The sequence below is a fragment of the Pleurodeles waltl genome, chromosome 2_2 (assembly GCF_031143425.1).
Source record: "Pleurodeles waltl isolate 20211129_DDA chromosome 2_2, aPleWal1.hap1.20221129, whole genome shotgun sequence".
Lineage (NCBI taxonomy): Eukaryota > Metazoa > Chordata > Amphibia > Caudata > Salamandridae > Pleurodeles > Pleurodeles waltl.
Genome location: NC_090439.1, coordinates 1,064,098,467 through 1,064,118,281, shown reverse-complemented (window position 1 = coordinate 1,064,118,281; position 19,815 = coordinate 1,064,098,467).

Below are 19,815 nucleotides of genomic sequence, written 5' to 3'. Positions count from 1 at the left end.
AGTTGTTGTTTTTTTCCTGTGGTACAACTAGTGGTAGAATGTGTTCCCCTTAAGCGGTCAGGAGGGCAGCAACAGTAACTAGAGAGGGCTAACCCTAGTTACTCAGCAGCATATAGGTGACCGTTGATTGGCTCAGTTGGAACGAAGTGGTGTGAGGGTGAAAGGATGCATAAAAACACTTTGACTATCTGGGGCATTTTGCTCTTCCTCCTGCAGTGTTTCCATTATTCAATCTAGCAGATCATTGTTCCCTTTCACCTTCCATATTTTTTATTTATTGTTGATTTAGTAGAAGTTGGAGGATCTGTGACAGTGTCACAGAAAAAGCTCTCCAGGCTTAGAATCAGCTCCCTTTCCAATATATTCCACAAACGTCAGCTCACGCGTGCTTCACTCTATCAAGGCATGAACATATGGAAGATGTATAGATGTCTACGAAATGCAGGTTGGTAAGTCCCGGAGGGCTGACGGACCAGGTTTGTTTACTTTGAGTGATCAAGATCATTCAATAGCAGCCACTCAAAAGAAGATATCAGTGGCAATGTGTGTATGGTTTCTGCCTCACTAGTCCTTGCTTGACTCTCAGACCAAAAGCAAGATGATATAATCTTCATATATTTTTATACATGTCGTTTTACAGAATATAAGTAGGTGAAAGGCTAATGGTCTTCTAAACTCAATGTTTATTTTAAAAATGATCAACAGTTTTCAGACAGAGTACATAAGCTGCATAGAAGCATTAGCTAGAAAGGAAATGTAATCCAGCGACTACATACTGAAGGTCAGGCAGGTGACAGCCTTAGCTGTAAACACTTTTGCTTGATGAAGGTTACAGAGAAGGTACATCAAGTCTTCCAACAAGCTTATCTGACAGCCTGAGAACAACACTGCCAGAGTGTTGCAAAAACAGTCACAGTTGTATGACACTGCATTGAAAAAAAAAAATCAACATACACAAACATTAAAAAATCAGGAACACAACTATTACAACGCTATCCTTATCATAAACAAAAACAATCAAAAAATATCTACTAAATAAAACATAATTTTTTTACACATATAAACAAATGTCAAAACGGAATTTATAGACCTTATATAAATAACACAAACACACCTTTGCATTTACCAAAAATAATTAAAAATAAATCTAAACTAGTTTTTGACCAACCAATCAAAATATAGTTAAAACAGTTAACAAATGGAAACACTCTTCCAATTGAAAAACAGTATACAAAAGCCACGAAAACACATAAAGTGCTTCTAAAACAAGCAGTGGTAAATGCAATAGGTTCGCTTGCTTCCAACTGTTGATTTCACACCTCCAGCGTCTCCTAGCTCCAACCATGTAGTGTCCGCAGCATCGCTGAGTACCCAAGCGGGTCCCTGCCCAACCAGTGTTTCATGTGCCACCTGTGCACGTCTACATCCGGGCACTCTGGGACAAGTAGTAAGAGCGCTCAGGAGAGGAAAGTGATGCAACCGACCCAAAATGACATGGCTCAGGTACAGACCGAGGAGTAGGTGAGAGGGGATGGAAAGGTCAGGGTCACGGGAGGGCAAGTGGAGCATCAATTTGCTGAATTAATGGAGAGATCCAGACAAAATGGGCCACATTAGAAAAGTGAGAAATATAAAACTATCCGCTAAATGTTACACAAACGTTGCAGAACTAATATGAATTTGAAACCCATTTGCGACTCAAGAAAGTGCTCATGAAATTCCATGTGTCAAAACTATAGTCATTCCTATAGGCAGGCTTTCTGACCAAGGCCTAATAGAGCCCGTGCTTAACCGTGACAGTTACATTTAGAACGACTGTTCTCTGTGGTATTAACATCATGTTTTCAGTCACCTCCACAGTTCCTAACTTTTCAGGGGTGCAGGGCATGACCTTACCTTCGCTGCTTTGTGATGTGGGCACGACTACGCTCATTCCCTCAACCAATACACTTGTCATATATTCCTGCAATCGCACGGAGGACATGCGGCTAAGGGTTCAATTGGTACCAAAAATGGAATCCGATCTGCCGAATAGAAAATACTGCCCTTGAGCGTAGATTTTGTTTCATGCAAAAACAGCCTGATTGTAACTCATGTACCTCAAACTCTCTGATGTAGGGGGCAATACCGCAGTAAGGCTGGTTATGGCGTTTTTCGTGTGGCAGTTTCTCCAGAGGTGGCAGGTACGGAACAGGGTCCCTCGATGAGAAAAGGGCCAACAAAATTGGGCTTAGGAACTGTGTCATCGTGCAAATATGTGGGAATCGAAATACTATTATTTCACAGCTTTATCAACAAAATAATAGCATGAGAACACTGATATTTCAAGCAAGTAACTGCCTGGTTATCAGGGCCAGTTGTCTAAATTACCTCTGCCATGTTCATGAAATGACGCATTTATGTAGGTCCGACATCAAAATAGACGCTCGACAAGACGATCTTGAAGAGTTACTGTCATAAACATGATGTGTAATTGTGATACATAAACCAGTGCCGAGTCCATAAAATGACGCATTTAGGCCCGAAAGCAAACAGAATGTAGCCACCTACAGATAAAAACCACCTGTAGAGACAAGATAAATTACAAGCCAAAGACCTGGAAGCGCTTGCAACACTGAATAAATGAATTACCAATGGCAGAACTAAATGACAGAATATGTCTATACTGGGACGATGGCTTAAACTCTTTCTTTGCTTTAGACACAAGTAATTCAGGAATTACTCAATTTCTTGATTACCCGTTTGATTACGTGACCTGAACTGATACACTTATTGCAGGGTGTGTAAACGATATATTGTTGTGCCACATCAGAAAGGATACACAGACCTGTGCTAGGAACCGAGTAAGGGACGGATTGTTCACAAATCTAGCACCATGACGGCTGCATTCTATGTGAATTACAGTTGTGGCTGCTGCCAAGTTTGTATATTCTGCCTGGCAGCCTTCAGCTGCTCCAATATCCCTTGTATTAGTAAATATGAAAGCTACAGGCAAAAACCAGGGGCGGGACTCAGGGCTGAAATCGAGTCTTGGAGAACGATGTGTTGCAAGCCTCTTGGAAGAAATGTACGTTGAACGGAGTAAGGAACGGATTTTGCACAAATCAAGCATCATGCCGGCTGCATCCTCCGAGTATTGCAGAGGCAGCTGCTGCTAAGTTTGTATATTGTGCGCAGAGATGCCAGCACTTGAAAAACAAGCATAGAGTGGAGGGGAGTACAGTGGCTTGGAGTGGGGTAGAGTACAGTGAACTGACATAAAGTTGAGTGGCGTAGAATGGCATTGTCCAGAGTGGAGTGGCGTAGAGTGCTGCACCGTGGAGTGGCATAGACTAGAGTGGAATGGCGCAGAGTAGAGTGAAGTGGGGTAGATTAGAGTGGCATAGAGTAGGGTGGCATAATTGCATAGAGTGACACTGTGTGGATTGGAATGGAGTGGCATGGAGTAAAGTGGCGTAGAGTGGAGCGGCATAGAGTAGGCTGGACTGCTGTAGGGCACAGTGGCATATAATTAAGTTGCGCAGAGTAGAGTGCAGAGAAGTACAGCACTGGAGTAAAGTGCAGTGGAGCAGAGTGGTGTAGAGTGCAGTAACAGAGTAGAATGATGTACAGTACAGTGACCTAGAGTACAGTAGCATGGAGTACAGTGGTGCAAAGTAAAGGAGAGTGGCATTGAGGAGTAGAGTAGTGTGGTACAGAGTAGAGTGGTGCAGAGTAGAGTGGCATAGAGTGTAGAGACGTAAAATGGTACTAAGCAGAGTAAAGTGGCATGGAGAGCAGTTGCATTGACAGATAGTAGAGTAGAGTGGCATAGAGTGCAGTGGTGATTAGAGTGCATTGGTGTAGAGTGTGGTGGCATAGAGAAGAGTAGTGCAAAGTAGACTGCAGTGGAGCAGAGTAGAGTGCTGCAGATTAGAGTGGCATAGAATGGTGCAAAGTAGAGTGCAGTGGAATAGAGCGGTACAGAGTAGAGTGTGAGTGGCACGGAGATGAGTGGCATAGAGTAGAATGGAGAGTGGCATAAAGTGCAGTGGCATACAGCAGAGTGGCATAGAGTTCAGTGGCGTTGAATGCAGTGGTGCAGAGCAGAGTAGGGTGGTGTAGAGTGCAGTGGTGTAGACTAGAGTGTAGGGTGTAGAGTGCAGCAGCGCACAGCAGAGTGGTACAGAGTAGAGTGGCTTAGATTGGAGTGCAGTGGCATAGAGTAGAATGCAGTGGCAGAGTGCAGTGACAAATAGTGCAGTGGTGTGCAATAGAGTGATGCAGAGTGGTGCAGACTAGAGTGGCTTAGAGCGGAGTAGATTAGAATGCAGTGGCATAGAGTGCAGTGGTGTACAATAGAGTGATGTGGAGTAGAGTGGTGTAGAGTGCAGTGGCATAGAGTGGTGTAGAGTAGGGTGCCATTGAGTGCAGTGGCCTAGAGTCGAGTGTTGAGGTGTAAAGTGCAGTGACATAGGGCAGAGTGGCGCAGAGTAGAGTGTCAGAGTTCAGTGGCATAAAGTGCACTGTTATAAAGTGCTGTACAGTGGTGTAGAGGACAGTAGCATAGAGTAGGGTGGTGCAAAGTAAAGTAGAGTGGCATAGAGTGAAGAGGTAGAGTAGAGTGGTACAGAGTAGAGTAGCCCATAGTAGGTTGGGATATAATAGAGTGGTACAAAGTAGAGTGGAGTGGCATAGAGAGCAGTGGCATACAGCACAGTGGCAGAGTGCAGTAGTTCAGAGTACAAAGCAGTGGCATATAGTGCATTGGCCTAGAGTGTAGTGGGGCAGAGTAGATTAGTGCTGAGTAGGGTGCAGCAGAACAGACTGTAGTGGTGCACAGTAGAGTGGCATAGAGTGGTGCAGAGCAGAGTTCAGTGGAGTAGAGTGCTACAGAGTAGAGTGCAGTGGCACAGAGTAGAGTGACATAGAGTGCAGTGATGTAGGCTAGAGTGGTGCAGAAAAGAGTGCAGTGGTACAGCATGGAGTGGCATAGTGTACAGTGGCAATGATTAGAGTGGTGTGTAATGCAGTGGCATAGAGTAGATTGATGTAGAATGCAGTGGCATAGAGTGCTGTGGCATAGGGTAGAGTAGGGTGGCATCGAGTGCAATCGCATAGACTAGAGTGCAGGAAATAGAGTGCAGTTGCATACAATATAGTGTAGCAGAGTAGAGTGGCTTAGAGTGAACTACAGTAATGTAGAGTGAAGCGGTGCAGAGTAGTATGCAGTGGCATAGAATGCAGTGGTGTACAGTGCAGTTCCATACAATAGAGTGACGCAAAGTAGAGTGGCATAGACTGCAGTGGCATAGAGTGGTGTACAGTAGAGTGCCATGGAGAGCAGTGGCCTAGAGTAGAGCAGTGAGGTGTAAACTGCAGTGGCATTGAGTAGAGTGGTCCAGAGTAGAGTGTCATAGAATTCTGTGGCTTAAAGTGCAGTTGCATGGAGTGGCAAAGAGTAGATTAGCATAGAGTAGTGCAGTGTAATGTGCAGTGTCGTAGAGTGCGGTAACATAAAGTTGTGCAGGGTAGAGTGCCTATGGTGCAGAGCAGTGGTACAGAGTAGAGTGCTGCAAAGTACAGACAAGTACTGCCGAGTATTGGCATTGAGTGGTGCAGAATAGAGTGGCATAAAGTGCAGTGGAATGGTGTACACAAGAGTAGAGTGGTGCAGAGTGGAGTAGAGGGTGGCATAGAGTAGGGTGGTGCAGAGCAGAGTGCAGGGATGTACAGTAGAGTGGTGCAGGATATAATGCAGTGGCGTAGATGCAATGGCATAGAGTCAATTGGTGCAGAGTAGAGTGCAGTGGAGGAGAGTGCAGTGGTCTACAGTACAGGGTAGCAGGTAGGAGGGAAAGAATAAATAGGGAAGGGGGTCGGTTGTGAGGGACTTATGGATTATTGTGAGTACACTTGGGTTGGTCGCCTGCACTAATCAGGTCACTGATCAGGACACAGATGCCAACCCAAATATCACATTTCATGGTGGAATATCTATGATCGCAGCATATCCAAAGAAGCAATAACAACACAGGAAAAGTTTAAACACAATTCCATCTGAAGGAATGCTTGGAAGAAGCCACCCTATTTAAAAAAGAACAAAGCTTCTAGAAATGAAAAATGTAACAATCCATAAGACAAGTCAAACCAAAAGTAAAACCAAAAGTCTCCAAACAAATTAAATAAATGCATGGATGCCTAGAACTTAAAGTAAGACTCTTTAATAACAATCAAGGCGTACCAAATCGAGAATCAAGAGCAAAAACCCCACTTTAAAAACATAGTAAATACCAACACCATTTAAACTTCCTAAAACACAAACACTCCTACTTTACGAATACCTATTTTGAAAATATTAGTAAAGCAAGTTTAAAATACCAATTTGAATATAAAAAATAGAAGATATAAATTCAAACTGATAATTAACATTTACTCCTAAAACATATAAATAAGCAATGTAAAAAAATCCACATTATTTTAACTAAACTAGTACTCTTCCAGCTTCTATAAATATATGGTAACACCATGATAAATTAAGTAACCAAAAAGTTCTAATCTTGCCAGACTCTTGTGGTTCGTGAAGAGTAGAGTATGTGATCTTTGAATGCACTGTAGTATGCACACTTGCTTCTGTAGGAAGGAATATTATTGGAAATAGTGTTGACCAAAGTGTAATACTTATGCCCATCAGCTTTATAGGAGTTGTGAGAAGGGTATAGTCTCTTCCCACACCCTACTATGCATACCCATTATCAGAGAGATGGGTGTTAGCAGCAAGGACATTCCCTGGACAGAGCATACCATGCACATTTGTCATCCAAGAAATAGGTCTCTGCAGAGAGGCCAGTCTCTCTCCACACACCCTGCTACACACCTGTCAACTGTGACAGAGCTGTGACAGAAGAGGCCGGTCCATCTACACAGCCTAATACACACACCTATCATCTGAGAGAGAGGTCTGACAGGAGAGGCTAGTCCATATACATACCCTAATATGTACACCCATCATCTGAGACAGAGGTCTGACAGAAGACGATTGTCCATGTATACTAAACACACCTGTCATCTGAGACAGCGGTCTCACTAAAGAGGAGAGTCTTTCTCCATAAAGCCTACTATGCATACCCGTCATCTGAGAGAGAGGTGTGGAAGGAGAGGGTAGTACATGTATACACCCTACTATGCACAGCCATCATCTGAGAGAGAGTCTGATAGAAGAGGCCATGCATGAACATACCCTAAACATATACCTGTCATCTGAGAGAGAGGAATTAGTCAAGAGGCAGTCTTTCTCCACACACCTTACTATGCAAAACCATCATCTGAGAGAGAGGTCTGGAAGAAGAGGTGAGTCCATGTACACACCTTACTACGCACTCCTGTTGTCTGGGAAAGAGGTGTGGAAAGAGAAAGCACACACCTTTCATGTAGGAGAGTGGTTTGAGGGAAGAGGCCAGTCTCTCCTCATACCCTACTATGATCACCAATCATTCAAGAGAGGGGTTTCACCGAAGAAGCCAGTCCCTCCATACATACTACTGCGTACATGTGCCATGTGAGACAGAGGTCTGTGTGGAGATGCCAGTCACTCCCCACACCCTCCTACTCACACCTGTCATATAAGAGATAGTTCTCAGTGGAGATGATACTCCATCTTACATACTACTATTTCTCTGTAATTTTGTTCCGATTCTGCACAACTCTTGTTAGAGTAGCTCAAAAGCTTCAAAGGACTGAAGCTTGCTGCATGGACACATGCGAACTGGCAAGAGGCTCATGAGCCCTGAAGGGAAACAACTGGCCCTGCCAGAAGTTGTTTTACAATTCCACAAGCCTCTTACAAGACCCACACGGAAAATTAATGGGCCTGCCAGGATGTGTTTCACAATCCGGGGAGAGTTTTGCGAGATTGTGTGGGAGGAAGTAAAAAAAAGGAGCAAGACTCAACCAATAGTTTCCATTCTTGTTGCATGATTGGAGAAATGCTGTAATTTGACTCAGTACAGAACAAGGGATAGTTCAGATTGTTCTTGGTGATTTGGAGGAGAATGAAGTCTAAGTTGTGCTCAGCAGAAGTCTCTGAATTTGGAACTGAGGCAATCTGGTTTCTTCAGCACTATATAAGAAACTGCTCTAAGTTCAGGTAATTAGAAACATACTATATCAACTTTGTTGAGAAATGTCAGTAAGTGCACTACTGTTGGTAAATGTATTCCATAAAATGTTTAGTGAGTGAAAAGCTGTTTGTAGAGGTGAATGTTTATTAATATAGATTTTGAGAGGTAGTGATTAGAAAGTGGAGAGATATCACCAAGTATGGGATGTTGAGTTAAAAATGAAATGTTCAAAAGAGGTGGTGTTTCTGAAATTATAAAACAAAGCATCTGGAATCTGTTAATACAGGGCCGAGTGTTTTTATGAACCATACTGTGCACACATTTTACCCAATGAGATATTTGATCAGAGATATTGCCATTTCTAGAGTAAAGCACTGTGCTCACTGTTAGAAAAGGTGTGTCAAGAGGAATGTGTTACTTTGTAAATTGTTATGAAACCATGTTTAAAGGCATGTTAAAACTTAATTGTGGATTTCAAATACAGTATTTGAGGCAGTGGTAATTTTTTTTACCAGAAAGGAATATGAAGTTAGTGGTGCACTACATATAAATATGTGATTGTGGGCGAAAAATGTAGAAAATATTCAGAGAATGTAGTGATGTATCATTGTTATCAATTACTGATCAGTGTGAGACTTTATAGTTTTTGATTATATTGTCTTTTTTACGGAGAAAATGGAAAACAGAATCTCAGAAAAACAGATGTACTATGTTACATAATATATGGAGGAGTAAAAACAAAAATTGTTTACTTTGGACAAAAGTTGGAACAGTAACTGTGGAAAGTCAGGAAAAAATGGAGTTGCATTGGTGACATTTATGCCCTTCGAGAAACTTGTACTGTGTAGCTCTACTCTACTTGGTATTGATGACAAAATGATCTGCTTACTTAAGCAGCAAAAAAGTGCTTTATATATATATTATTATTATATATATACACATATATATATATATATATATATACATGTATATATATATATATATACAAGGAGGGTGGTTATCAGTTTGAGCATTGACTACCTTGACAGGCACATTGTCACCAGGTTCAAAAGATGTGGATGTCCTGGAAGAATTATCAAGCTTTGCAGTACAGGCTAACTCAGTCCGAGCAATGCGTTGAGGGTGCAAAGCCCTCAAATGTCACCACAATCCAGTGGTAATCATGCTGTATTAATTGTTCTTGCTGCCCCTGTGGTGAACTCATGCTTGTATATTTTATAAATCAGCAAAGATAGATAATTTGTAAAGTTTGATTTTACTGTTGTTATAATTTATTAACGTTGTTTTTGTTTGGTATGTTGTTAAATTGTTTTTTAATAAAATGTTTGAAGTTGCTACTGATTTTATTCGTTAAAAACTTTTAAAGATTTGAAAATTAGTACAATCTTCAAATGGTGACTTAAACTGTTCTCCTGCCTGCATATGTATGCTTAAAATAGAGGGATTAGCGATTCTTCCCACTGTAGAATAACATTTTTGACAGGTTTGGGTGCAGAGATAAATGCATTCTCATAGTAAACTATGCACTGCTGAAGGAGAGGTCAGTTCTTTTGCACATCTTACTATATATGGTTGTCACTCTGGAGAGAAGTTTCAGTGCCGATACATGCCTGTCGCATAAGGAGATATCTGCGAGAGAGGTAAGTGTGTCATTACATTGAAATGTGCACACTGGTTGTTCAACACACAGCTGTCAACAGAGAGAATACTTCATTTTACACTCAATAATGACATTCATTATTATGAAGAGAGGTATGAGGAGAGACAGCAGTCTCTACCCACAGGACATTTTGTGCACATTTTATTCTGGAGAGATGTCTCAGCTGAGAGGGCAGTGTATTTTCATATCATAGTCTCTATTGTTGTTATATAAAATATACTTATGAGCATAAAGGTAATTTCAATTCCATACTTCACTTGTGCTTCTTTCATAATGAGGAGACATGTGGCCACAAAGGTAATCCACTTTTCACATCCTAATTTGCACAAGCATTATTCAAGAGAAACATCACTGGAGAAACATCACTGGAGAGAGGCCAGTCCCTCTACATACTATACTAGGCAGAATTATCATGCAAGAGACTTGTCTCAGGAAACAGGGCAGTTTCTCCCCATAGCATACTATGCGTAGCTGTCACCAGGGCCGGCTTTAGTGCTGGTGGCGCCCTGTGCGACAGTCTTTTTTGGCGCCCGCCACCCCATGACCACCTCCTCAGATTCACTCACTACCACCCAGCAAGTATGCTCCTCATCTCTCCATAGCCCCCCTTTCCCATACATTGATTTGTTTCAAAGCACTTGTAAAGGCTGGCTTTACTAATCTACTCAGTTATCCACATAAAATATAGTTCTGTTCTTTGCAGCAGGCATATTAACCCACTGCGCTACTTTATGGCAAGTCTAAGCTGCCACAAAACTCCCATCTCTCTCTCTAGCAGGAACATTAATCACAAGAGGTATCTTGACATTTGAATTGTTTCCTGAAGGCTGGACGCACAAAGAGCTTTTCAGCAGGTATTTTTAAATTGCAAGTTTCGTAAGCCATTGCTAAACACAGTGCCCCCCTGAGGTCAGCGCCCCCAATCCAGGTCAGCACCAGGTGCGAGCGCACTGCTCGCACCAGCCTAAAGCCGGCCCTGCCTGTCACCATGAGAAGAGGTATGTGTAGAGAGATACATTGCTCTAAAACTCTACTAGAAACACCTCTCACACCAGTAAGATGTGTTAGCAGAGAGATGATTTTCTACCCAGACAGCACTACACATGGCTGTGTTCTAAGAAGAGGTATAAGGACAGATGCAACTGGTTCACTACACTGTACTGTATACCCAAGTGTTAGTGCAGAAGACAAAGGACCACATTTAAGAAAAATGACACACAACTAGCTAACGCAGTTGTGTGTCAAAAAAATGTACCCCACATAACGACATTTTCTTGCGCCACCCATGGGTCGTATTTAGAAAACGACACACCATCATGCTAAGGAAATCTTAGCGTAAAAAAAAAACCTGACACTAACCATTGACACATCGTAAAGAAAAATTACGCTAATGCTGCAAAGGTGGCAATAACATGATTAGCACCACATTTTTTGACACTAATCGTGCTTGCACCATTTTTGCCTCAAAAGCATTTGAAAAAAGCCTTCAACAATGCCAACCAAGCCACAAGGACCTAAGATGGACAATGCAGGTCAGGAGAGACCCCAGAGAGACCCCAATCACCCCAGTACAAGCCAGGATGGACAAACAAGATCACAGGAGAAGGTGAAAAGGAAGAGTAAGTGTTGCTTCAGTGGGGCGGAGAATATCATTTTGGTCAGAGAGGTGACGGAGCACCAGCACCATCTCTTTGTCACCTTCAAATTGCCAATAGGTAAGAAGGAGGCCATAGGTAGTCAATTTTTAATAAAGTCAACAGTGTGGTAGAAGTAAATAAGACTGTAATCGATTGTAGGAGGCGCTAGCATGATTGCAAGCGCAGAACCAAAGAGAAATTGGCCAGGAACTAAAAGGTAGCACTGCAGACTGGAAGTGGAAGTCTGGCACCTGGCTGACCTGGAGGAGATGGTGGCAGAGGTCATCCCATACCGGAGTCTCAGGACAGGACAGTGCAGACTTCCAAGACCTACCAAAAATGCAGGGTAAGTTGCAGTGTGGGGCAATCTTGAAACTAACAAATGGCAGAAGGGGAGGCACATAAGATATACTGAATGCATGCAAAAAGTTCACATGGGGACGCAATAATGGCCAAACACTTCTAACACACACACACTTTCTCCCCTGTGTGCACAGACCAATTCCCAACCCTCACATCAATCCCTTCACTGTTGTTACTTAACAACCTGCTAATGTGTAACACTCATTGGGCAACATGTACTACACTTGTTGCACAGGGTGGGTTAACAAGAACTGTGAGACGCCTCATGCACCATTGGAAATAGGCACAAAAGTGATCATACACAACATATGGGGCATGTCTGTGATTGATCATCATCTGTGTTGCTGTACAAGTAGCTTCCATATCACCCTGTAGCAAGGGCACCTGTGTAGTGGAAATGGTTGGTGTCATGCTTAAAGGGACACCTTCATGATTAACATCAGCTACAAGTGGTCTCACTGTCTCACTCTGGGCCCATATTTACAAGCCCTTACTGCAACATTAGCATCATGTTGATTGATGCCAATGTGGACTCAAGCCACTCATTACCCTTGTGCTACATTAACAAAGTAACACAATGCATCCATTGATCCACTTTGTACATCCTTGCCCCAAAATATGCCTGTGCCAGATATGATGTATGCAAGTAAATATTTTTATGCAGGGAGGGAAGAACAAATGGGGCAGACATTCCCTAAAGACTGCACTGTGCTATCTGTTAACCAGATGTGTGAGGCCTGACAAAGGCAGATGTGAAAGTGACACAAGCATTGCAAGCAATAGACCTCCCTGTGCTATGCTGCACTAGTGCCATCATTTATGGTGCCAATGCAGTAAAGCACCACTAAAGTCACAGTACTCATTAGGCTGCTGTGGAAATGTCCATCATGGTGACCAGTAATGTTAATATGGTGCTTCTATGGTGTTGTTGGCTGGGTCAAGGGGGCTGCAAGGAAAATGGTGGTTTGGGATCAATGTACCAAATACACAGAATGTTTGCTGTATGTGGGATGCACAATGAAACACATAATACGCAACTACTATTTGAAAATACAAACTTGTTACACATGCACTTGTCACACTCACACCACCCTTGAGTCCCTGGACTACACTGAACCAAATACAGATGTGCAATATTTTTAAAGGCATCAGAAGCTGGGTGGGTCATGTGTGTTGCACGGGAAGATCCCAACTATACACATGGAATGCCTACTACATGAAGTACCAGGTGTGAGAGGGGCATATGACATCTAGGACAGGATAAGGTATGCAATGTGCCTCACCTTGACATGTTAATTATGAGCTACTGCTATCCACCACTGGAGTGCAAGGTAAAAAATATATGCATTGGTAGAGCAGTATGAAGTCTGTGTGTGAATATTCTGGCACATATTTACCCATTCGTGAATAAAGACGCAGTAGACAGCTCAGCTTGCTGTGCAGCATCATTTCAAATGTGCAGGAATGTGTAGTTTTCACAGATAGTCAATGCATCACTCTATTAACCTTGGTTATGGCTAAGCATTTGACGGACAATACCAACTTTGCCACACAAACGTGCATGGTGTAAGGGTGTCCCTCTTGCCGGTCCTCATGCACATGTGTAGGAAGGTACACCTGCAAATTCGACTAACAGCAATGCTGTCTGCCACTTACAATGATTGATGATGATTACAACACACATTGAAAGTAGTCCGCAATAGGACTACAACAATGTCAGTCCTTAGTACTGTGACTACAATGCTACCCCTGATGTGGTCTCCCAACATGATGGATCCAAACATCAACAGTCCTCAAAATGTGTCAGGTCCTCATGCCACCCCACGTGTATTGTCAGAGTGATGGAGGTGGGCTTTCCACATGCATCACACTAGCCTCTTTGAGTCATGTGTTCAGCATTCTGCACCACACAACATAACAATGAACAACCTTGTGTGTATGTGTGCAAACAGGAAAGTCTACCATCCAGCAAAACAACATGCAGTCCAGAAATGCAGGCATCTTTGCAGATCTGCAACAAGGAAATCTGAGATGCACAGATGAGTGCTGTTCTGCAGGAAGGGAGAAATTCCGGTTTGCACACATACACACAAGGAGGTTGAATCTCACAATGGGTCATGCAGGATGCTGGACACATGACTCAAAGTGGCTAGGACGATGCATGTGAACAGCTCACACCCTTCCATCACTCTAACAACACACGTAGGGTGGCAGAGGAGTCAGCTACTTACTCAAATATCTTTAAAACCAAATGCAATTTATTCTTTACGTCTCCTTTTGTGGTGTGTGCACAAATCCCTAACAATGCCCATGGCATGCATATGTAACACAGTCAAATCAATGAAAGGGGTACGTATGCAGAAGACCATTATAATTCAATCAAGGTGGGGTAACACACTGGGAAATGTGGACTGGCAGATTGTGCCAATGGTGACTCCTTAGAAATGATGCTCAGGTGCCACTAGGGGTCCATAAATGTGTGCCTCGATGTGTGGGTCAGTACCATGTCACAAAGCCACAAGTAGGATGTTAATGATGACTCATGTCAACAGCCACTACAGTCCAAGACTGACCTTTGACTACCCCACAGCACATTTTGTGCTTTCACTATCCCATTGCAGAGGATGAAGCCTTACCTCCTGCGGAGTTGCCTGTCCTGGATTTTTCAGATGATCTGGATAACCAGCTGGCGACCATCAATGCTGACACTCTCCAGGATGTCCTGGGTTCTTCCCAGACACCATCTCCAGTTACAGGGAAGACACACAGCATTGGGTGTCATGTACCACCCAACAACCAACACACAGCACTGACCAGTCCAGCCACAGCCCTGGACTCTGACGGCCCAGATATTACCTTTCAGAAGGCAGCTGTAGGCGTCAAGCAGGAGCTGGCACAGCAGGTGCTGGTGGGGATGGAGACCATTGCAGGCAGCCTAGATGGAGTGCAGAGGGGCCTCAGTCCAAATGAGGACAACTCTTCAGCCATCAGAGGCACCCACTCTCCGCTACATGGACTCCAGCAGTCTCTGGCTGACATAGCTGCTGTCCTGAAGCAGAGGCTGGAAAAATTGCCCTCCCAAGGTGGCAGCAGCATGATTGACAAAAAGCTGGGGGCTATTCTGCAATTGAAACAGTGGAATATGGCCTCCCTCTTTGAAAACATGGCTGTCTACCACCTTGATGTAGCTCTTGTTTTGCAATACCAGCAGTTCCTCCTTGCTGCATTGACACCATTCACTCTCCCACAAATGGCAGTTTCTGGGACCTTTGATTCCATATCTCTATCCTCTGTTGTGCGTGTGCCCCCCTCAACTTTAACAACAGCACCACCCATGGCACAGGAGGCACCACACACATCAGAGAATGAAGATGCGGAAGGAATAACATTTACAAGAAAAACCACTCGATAGCTACAGTCTGTGCCACATGGATAGTAACTCTTTAGTTCTGTGCTTAAGATCATGCCAGTGTAGTGACAGTTGCCAACGTGCCGTCCTCACTCTATCATAGTTGATTCATCATGCCTGGACTGCCATAGTCTCAATTTCTACTGATTGCCAATTTGGAAACCTCCTCACTGATGCTCACCTCTCCTACACATGTCTCATGACATGTCCCTCACCCTTGGACTCTGACCCCAAACTCAATGGCTTGGGATCTCTCATGGGGTCAGTGAACTGTACATTATACATCATCTGAAACAAAACTTGCACATGTAAATAAATTACCATAATCACATATGTTCTGTTTTTTTCAGTGACCCATCAACTGTTTCAAATGTATGCATTGTGTGAAACTAGGAAAATGACTACAGGACAAAAGGACATGTGTGGCTTTCTGTCAGACACAAAGCCACACACATAGACCCAAACATGATTAAGGTGACTGGTAGCATTGTTGACTACACCAGAATTTCTGAGTCTTCCAAGCATGTATGAAACAGGTACCATGCAAGTTTGCATATGGTATATGTGGTCCAGAACACAAGTTTCTGGAAGTATCCCTGATGATTGTACCACTACAACATTGATGTGACCAACTAAATAGGCATATGCAAGAGTGTGAGGGGCAACCATTAGTGTATGAGTATCCTTTCCCCAAATGAGGTGAAGTGCAATGTTCAAAACTTTCCAACAATGAATGTTACATAACTTACCACAACCAATAGATGTTGCCTGATTACCTGTATTAGAATTTGTATCCATGCACTGAGTGTCAGGAACTGCACTAAATAGTGTATTGAGTAGCTGATGTCATATCACTGTCCATCAGACAGGTTCTTGGCCAGAGTGGATATACATATTCACACATTTAAATCAATACTGAATGCACACTCAAAGGCAGTTGCCTAACGTGAACAGTGTAGACATGATAACACTCAGAGAGTCAATCATGATGGACACCAAATCGTAGTAAACTATCAAGATTTATTAATACTAAAAATCACTACCTAACAAAAAGCCTAAACTACACACTAGCATCCACTAACATAACCTGTACTAAATAATCTTAACTTATCCCTACAGCTAGCTATCCTTATCTATACTTATCTTGTACATATAACGGCACACAATAAATATTGCCCCCCACCACCCTTAAAAGACAATAGACGAGTAGGACAACATGATCTAAAGCTAAACACGCGCTACCTAAACTTATTGCCTAAACAAATATATATTTTTTGTAATTTTATTTTTTAACATATACCCATATAGATAACCACCCAAAAAAAACAAAACCTAAAAAGATTCCAAAATACCACTGCCCTAACTATACCAACCATGTCCTAAAACTAACCTACTATATGCTAGCTTATCTATGCCTACCAATCTAAAATCCACTTAAACTATTTACAATAAAAACTAGGGGAAGGGAAGGTATTGAGAAGGGGAAACGGTTCAAAGTCAGTGCTTCTTTAGTTTCTTTTTGATGAACTTTAAGAGATTACAATTCGGCTCATTAGCCTCCTCCAGTTTGGCTAACCCAAACTTGATCTCGGCCATGTCTTTGCACATTTCGTCCTCAAATTTGGAGGCAGTAGAAGCTGGTGGTGGCCATGGCTGGGATGTTGTTGTGGCAGATGCCATTGATGCTGAGGGGGAAGAACCTGCAGACCCACCCCTGACCCTCTGTATTGAGGTACTACTTGTTTTTGTGACTGCAGAAAGCTGTTTGGCTGGTCCTCCATAAGGAAATGCCTGCCACGACCTTGATGATTACCCACGTCTGTAACACTTGGCCATCCTGCGGAACCCTCTCTGGACCTCACAGATGTGCCTGAATCTCTCAGCCCACTTCTCAAAGGTACGCTTCTGTGCTGGAGTCATTGAGGCCGCTAAAACATGAGGGGAGCATGTCATCAGAAACGGCGTTGGGTAGAGGAAGAACAAGCATGCAATGGATACAGCATCGTCAGATGACACATGTAGTCAATCAGACCTCATAAAACAACGTCAAGCCCAAAGTCTATACCAATCTGCCACCCAAGCATCTACAATATATTGTTCAAGTCGCAGAGAAAACGGCTAACCAGTTTTGCACACCATCTGTGCACAAGCTTGAAACATCTCCTATGTACCAAGTACACTCACCATGCATATCTCATACACACATGATGTGACCATGCTTGCTTGCACTCATCATGATGGGTAGGTCATGTAGGTTCATCTACACATGTCTTATTTACTACAATCCATAGACATGGACCACAATCATCAGAAGACAAGCTGAAATCTCAATGGGTACTCAAATAACTGTTGGCCTTCTAAAATATCTCCTTGCGTGGTCAGTGCATCACTTTATTTCTGAAGAGTAGTGAAGCACTGGTGATGCAAGAGTCTCATTGATAAGCCCCAGTGCAGTAAAATGTGCTGTGACAAATATGTTGCCAACCTCCATATATTTCTGAAACCCAGCACCTATGACACATATCTTGACTGACATTCCAGTGTTTGTGTGCATATATAACTTTTCCAAAGACTACCAAATCCATTGCAGCACATGTTGGCACCTGTGCATCCTCAACATAACCTCAGACAGGATGTTGATACCCAAGGATAGATTGTGGTGTCTAAATTGACACACATGCCATTTTAACATGACATTGCATGCATCATACTCTCTCACACACAACCCTTGATCTACACATTTGATATACAAGTTAACACTGGGTGCATCGGGGTCTTCAAATTGTGAAACCTCGCCAAATGGACTCTCTCTGTGTTTTTGTAATTTTTGAACAGCCTGACAGCTGTGAGAACTTGCATGAACTAGTTGTAGTTGGAATTCCCAACAGATACATTAGCAGGAACAAGGTACTGTTCCCTGCTTCAGCCCTAGGCCGGATTTTCTAACATTACAATGGCAGAAGGAATATCTGCATCACTTTATTTCTGAAAAATAGTGAAGCACCGGTGGTGCAAGTGCCTCATTGATAAGCCCCTTGGAGACCTCGACACATGGCATAACTTGTACCATGTCCAGAGTAACTTTGTGCAATGTGTGGTGAACAGCGCAGTAAAATGTGCTGTGACAAATATATTGCCAACCTCCATACATTTCTGAAACCCAGAATCTCTGACACATATCTTGACTGACATCACTGTGCATGTGTGCATATTTACCTTTTCCAAAGACTAACAAATCCATTGCAGCACACGTTGGCACCTGTGCATCCTCAACATAACATCAGACATGATGTTGATACCCAAGGATAGATAATGGTCCTTAATTGACACACATGCCATTTTAACATAGGCTTGCACACATACTCTCTCACACACAACCCTTGATCTACACATTATATACAAGGTAACACTTACTGGCTGCATCGGGTCTCCAAATTGTGAAACCTTGTCAAATGGTCTCTCCCTGTGTTTTTTCATTTTTGAACAGCCTGACAGCTGTGAGGACTTGCATGAGCTAGTTGTGGTGGGAATTCCCAACAGATACATTAGCAGGAACAAGGTATTGTTCCCTGATTCAGGCCTTAGGCCTGACTTTCTAACATTACTATGGCAGAAGGAATATCTTTTCACAACGATGAAGTATCAGCTATTCTATTCGCTCCCTCCTTCTTAGGATACAGCAACTTGACTCAGACTATGGGGGTCATTCCGACCCTGGCGGTCATGAACCGCCAGGGCCGGGGACCGCGGATGCACCGCCAACAGGCTGGCGGTGCATCCAGGCCAATTCTGACCGCGGCGGTAAAGCTGCGGTCAGAAAAGGGAAACCGGCGGTTTCCCGCCGGTTTTCCCCTGGCCTGAGGAATCCTCCATGGCGGCGCTGCAGGCAGCGCCGCCATGGGGATTCCGACCCCCTTACCGCCAGCCTGGTTCTGGCGGTTTTGACCGCCAGAACCTGGCTGGCGGTAACGGGTGTCGTGGGGCCCCTGGGGGCCCCTGCAGTGCCCATGCCAAGGGCATGGGCACTGCAGGGGCCCCCTAACAGGGCCCCACCAAGATTTTCAGTGTCTGCATAGCAGACACTGAAAATCGCAACGGGTGCAACTGCACCCGTCGCACCCTTTCCTCTCCGCCGGCTCCATTCGGAGCCGGCATCCTCGTGGAAGGGGGTTTCCCGCTGGGCGGGCGGGCGGCCTTCTGGCGGTCGCACGCCCGCCCAGCGGGAAACTCAGAATTACTGCAGCGGTCTTTTGACCGCGCAGCGGTATTCTGACGGCGGGACTTTGGCGGGCGGCGGACCCCCTATGTCTCAATTGGGGGGCTGGGACATCTTATTGGAATTAAAAAGAGGTCAGGTAAAAACTATCCTCCACTGGGCTGTAATGAGTGACTATCTAAGGGATAATGCAGCTCCAAATGATTGGATCGTGACCAATGAACCCCGCATCTTCCTAGAGGACAAAGAGTTTAGAAGGAACTGGTCACTCTTCGCCTGGAAATGCATGCAGGACTGGCTGGTTCTCATCATCAAATCAGCCAAAAGATTATCTGACGTCCTTGTGATCCAGATAAAGATAAGTGAAAGTAACTTAAGGACAGGGCTAATGACGCTAGCATATAAAAAGAAACTGGAGGAAGTAAATAAAA